This window comes from Penaeus vannamei, chromosome 22, assembly GCF_042767895.1.
Source record: "Penaeus vannamei isolate JL-2024 chromosome 22, ASM4276789v1, whole genome shotgun sequence".
NCBI lineage: Eukaryota > Metazoa > Arthropoda > Malacostraca > Decapoda > Penaeidae > Penaeus > Penaeus vannamei.
This window is the reverse complement of record NC_091570.1, coordinates 4,432,745-4,437,744: the sequence shown is the minus strand read 5'-3', so window position 1 is coordinate 4,437,744 and position 5,000 is coordinate 4,432,745. Positions and strand designations below refer to the sequence as shown.

At 40.4% G+C, this 5,000-nt stretch overlaps 1 protein-coding gene across 1 annotated transcript in view; it reads right to left on the bottom strand.

Annotated features, from left to right (window-relative positions):
* Positions 1–5,000, bottom strand: part of LOC138865872 (myosin-M heavy chain-like) — a gene marked incomplete at its 5' end in the record, with an annotated part of 54,042 nt that overhangs the window by 37,823 nt on the left and 11,219 nt on the right. The window lies entirely within an intron of this gene.

Below are 5,000 nucleotides of genomic sequence, written 5' to 3'. Positions count from 1 at the left end.
TCTACATCTCCCCCTTTCTCCCTCTTCCTCTCCCATCCTTCCCCTTACATTTTGCCCCATCCCTCTCATCCTCCTCTCCCCCTCTCCCCACCTAACTTCCCCTCCTCCATTTTTTCTATCTTATCTACGCCATCCCTTTCTCCCCCCTCTCCCTTCTCCTCATCCTTACCCCCCTCCCTTCCTTCCTTCTCTCATCACCCCCTCCCTCCTCCTCCTCCTCCTCCTCCTGATGATGATAATGATGACGACGATGATGACGATAATCCCCTTAACGATGATGATGATGACAACAACATCGGTACCATTAACAACAACAACGATAACAACGATTGATAATCACAAACACCACAATAAACAACAACAACAACAAGCGTGAGAAGCAAACGATAACCAACGATTGATAATCACAAACACCATAATAAACAACAACAACAACAACAAGAGTGAGAAGCAAACGATAGCAACGATTAATAATCACAAAAACCATAAACAACAACAACAACAACAAGCGCGAGAAGTAAACGATAACCAACGATTGATAATCACAAACACCATGATAAACAACAACAACAACAACAACAACAAGAGTGAGAAGCAAACGATAACCAACGATTGATAATCACAAACACCATAATAAACAACAACAACAACAAGCGCGAGAAGCAAACGATAACCAACGATTGATAATCACAAACACCATAATAAACAACAACAACAACAACAACAACAAGAGTGAGAAGCAAACGATAACCAACGATTGATAATCACAAACACCATAATAAACAACAAGAAGAAGAAGAATGAGAAGCAAACGATAACAACGATTGATAATCACAAACACCATAATCAACAACAACAACAACAACAAGAAGCGCGAGAAGCAAACGATAACAACGATTGATAATCACAAACACCACAATAAACAACAACAACAACAACAACAAGAGTGAGAAGCAAACGATAACCAACGATTGATAATCACAAACACCATAATAAACAACAAGAAGAAGAAGAATGAGAAGCAAACGATAACAACGATTGATAATCACAAACACCATAGCAATAACATGGCTCAACAACAATAAGAAATTGAAGCAACGATAATAACGACTTCGGCATAATCTGCAAACTTCATAATGAAACAACGAAAGAAAATGAAGAAGCAACAATAACATGATTGATAAATCCCACAAACACCACAAAATCAATAATATAACAACAACAAGAAGCACGAAGAGCAAAGCAATATGTTGATAATCACAAACACCATAATAAACAACAACAACAACAACAAGCGCGAGAAGCAGCCACAGGGACCCAGCATGGCCAATAGCAACGGAGCCAACCCTATGATCCATTGCAACCACCCGGCGAGATTGACTATTGCAATCGGCGCCGTGGCTGTGATGGACTGTGGGGCCGATCGGGTGCAGTCTCCCTCCTCGCGTCTCGGGTAATGAGGGCTGATGGATTGTTGCTCATTACCTCATGGTGATGAGGTATTAATCACTCACGGTTTTGTTGTTCGTGAGTGGTGGAGGATGTGGTGGTGGTTGGTGTTGGTGGTGGTGTTGGTGTTGGTGGTTGTTGGTGGTTGTTGGTGGTTGTTGGTGTTGATGATGATGATGTTGATGGTGATGATGATGATGATGATGATGTTGTTGTTACTGTTGTTGTTGTTGTTGTTACTGTTGTTGTTGCTGTTGCTGCTGCTGCTGCTGTTGTTGTTGGAGGTGGCGGTGGTGGGGGAGAGTTGGAGTAAAGGGGGGGGTGTTGTTTGCTAATGTTGGGATTGTGTTTGGTTTGTTGTTGTAATTTCTGTTAGTGTCATTTTGTTCGTGTTGTTTTTATGGTGATGGTTGTGTCGATGATTAGGAGGACGACCAGAACTGTTATGATGATGATAATGGTTGTATTGATGTGAATAGTGATGATTTTATCGAGGATATCATCACCATCGTCATTGTCATCGACATCATCATCATCATCTTCACCTTCACCTTCACCTCCATCTTCATCTTTATCTTTATCATTATCCTTATCCTTATCCTTATATTCATCTTCATTTTTATCTTCATCACCTTCATCTTCATATTCATCTTCTTCATCTTCATCATCGTTATCTCTACCTTTATCTTCAGCTTCAGCTTCACCTTCATAACTTCTATCATTATTTTATCCCCAACTACATTATCTTTCAACAGCTGTCTTTACATTAGCCTCGCGCAAAAAAAAAGAAAAAAAAAGTCTTGCCGAGACCTCAAGCAAACACTGACAAGCAGCTTGGCCCACGCGAGCACACACCGACCCCACACCACCCAAACCCACGCAGATTGGCATAGCAAGCCTAGTTTCGTATTTTTAACGGGGTTTAGGGGGTTAGGGAGGAAGGAGAGACGGAGCACCCACACGCAGATTGGCATAGCAAGCCTAGTTTCGTATTTTTAGGGGAGTTTAGGGGGTTAGAGAGGAAGGAGAGACGGAGCACCCACACGCAGATTGGCATAGCAAGCCTAGTTTCGTATTTTTAGAGGGGTTTAGGGGGTTAGGGAGGAAGGAGATACGGAGCACCCACACGCAGATTGGCATAGCAAGCCTAGTTTCGTATTTTTAACGGGGTTTAGGGGGTTAGGGAGGAAGGAGAGACGGAGCACCCACACGCAGACTGGCATAGCAAGCCTTGGGTCTCACTCGTATTTTTTGAGAGGGGATTTAGGGGGTTAGGGAGGAAGGAGATACGGAGCACCCACACGCAGATTGGCATAGCAAGCCTAGTTTCGTATTTTTAACGGGGTTTAGGGGGTTAGGGAGGAAGGAGAGACGGAGCACCCACACGCAGACTGGCATAGCAAGCCTAGTCTCATATGTTTAAGGGGGTTTAGGGGGTTAGGGAGGAAGGAGAGACGGAGCACCCACACGCAGATTGGCATAGCAAGCCTAGTCTCGTATTTTTAGGGGGGTTTAGAGGGTTAGGGAGGAAGGAGAGACGGAGCACCCACACGCAGATTGGCATAGCAAGCCTAGTCTCGTATTTTTAGGGGGGTTTAGAGGGTTAGGGAGGAAGGAGAGACGGAGCACCCACACGCAGATTGGCATAGCAAGCCTAGTCTCATATTTTTAAGGGGGTTTAGGGGGTTAGGGAGGAAGGAGAGACGGAGCACCCACACGCAGACTGGCATAGCAAGCCTAGTCTCGTATTTTTAGGGGGTTTAGGGGGTTAGGGAGGAAGGAGAGACGGAGCACCCACACGCAGACTGGCATAGCAAGCCTAGTTTCGTATTTTTAGGGGGTTAGGGAGGAAGGAGAGACGGAGCACCCACACGCAGACTGGCATAGCAAGCCTAATTTCGTATTTTTAACGGGGTTTAGGGGGTTAGGGAGGAAGGAGAGACGGAGCACCCACACGCAGACTGGCATAGCAAGCCTAGTTTCGTATTTTTAGGGGGGTTTAGGGGGTTAGGGAGGAAGGAGAGACGGAGGGGGAAGGGGGACACATCAGGGAGCGGATGCGACCTTAATTATCACGAGTTCCCCCTTAAAGTAATCTCCGTTTTCTTCCGTCGCGGTTCGTGGAGGCGGCCGACGCGGGGACTTGGGCTTCCGTCCGTTGGAAAATGGGTTGTAATTATGGTTTATTTGTTTGTTTTGTGATTTTGTGGTGATGTTTGATGTTTAATAGGAGGAAGATGATTTTTTTTATGGTATTTATAAGTATTAATATTCCGTCCGTTCGAAAATGGGTTGTAATTATGGTTTATTTATTTATTTGCTTTGTGATTTTGTGGTGATGTTTGTTGTTTAAAAGGAGTAAGATGATTTTTTTATGGTATTTATAAGTATTAATATTCCGTCCGTTCGAAAATGGGTTGTAATTATGTTTTATTTATTTGTTTGTTTTGTGATTTTGTGGTGATGTTCGATGTTTAAAAGGAGTAAGATGATTTTTTTATGGTTTTTATAAGTATTAATATTCCGTCCGTTGGAAAATGGGTTGTAATTATGGTTTATTTATTTGTTTGTTTTGTGATTTTGTGGTGATGTTCGTTGTTTAAAAGGAGTAAGATGATTTTTTTTATGGTATTTATGAGTATTAATATTCCGTCCGTTCGAAAGTGGGTTGTAATTATGGTTTATTTGTTTGTTTGTTTTGTGATTTTGTTGTGATGTTTGATGTTTAAAAGGAGGAAGGTGTTGGTAATTTGAGACACGTGATTTTTTTGTGGTATTTGAGTATTAATATTCCGTCCGTTCGAAAGTGGGTTGTAATTATGTTTTATTTATTTGTTTGCTTTGTGATTGTGTGGTGATGTTTGTTGTTTAAAAGGAGTAAGATGATTTTTTTATGGTATTTATAAGTATTAATATTCCGTCCGTTCGAACAAGGGTTGTAATTATGTTTTATTTGTTTGTTTGTTTTGTGATTTTGTTGTGATGTTTGATGTTTAAAAGGAATAAGATGATTTATGGTATTTATAAGTATTAATATTCCGTCCGTTCGAAAATGGGTTGTAATTATGGTTTATTTGTTTGTTTGTTTGTGATTTTGTTGTGATGTTCGATGTTCATAAAGAGTTTTATTTAAAAAAAAATTATAAAAAAAAATATATAAAAAGTTTTATGTTTAAAAGGAGGAAGGTGTTGTTAAATTGAGACAAGTAATTTTTTTGTGGTATTTATGAGTATTAATATTCCGTCCGTTCGAGAATGGGTTGTAATTATGTTTTGTTTGTTTGTTTGTTTTGTGATTTTGTTGTGATGTTTGTTGTTTAAAAGGAAGGTGTTTATTTGAGCCACGGGAATTTTTTATGGTATTTATGAGTATTAATATTCCGTCCGTTCGAAAATGGGTTATAATTTTTGTTTATTTGTTTGTTTGTGGTTTTGTTTTGATGTTTAAAAGGAATAAGGTGTTGTTAATTTGAGACAGGTGATTTTTATGGTATTTATAAGTACTTATATTCTGTCTGTTCGAAAATGGATTATGATTATGCTCTGTTTAT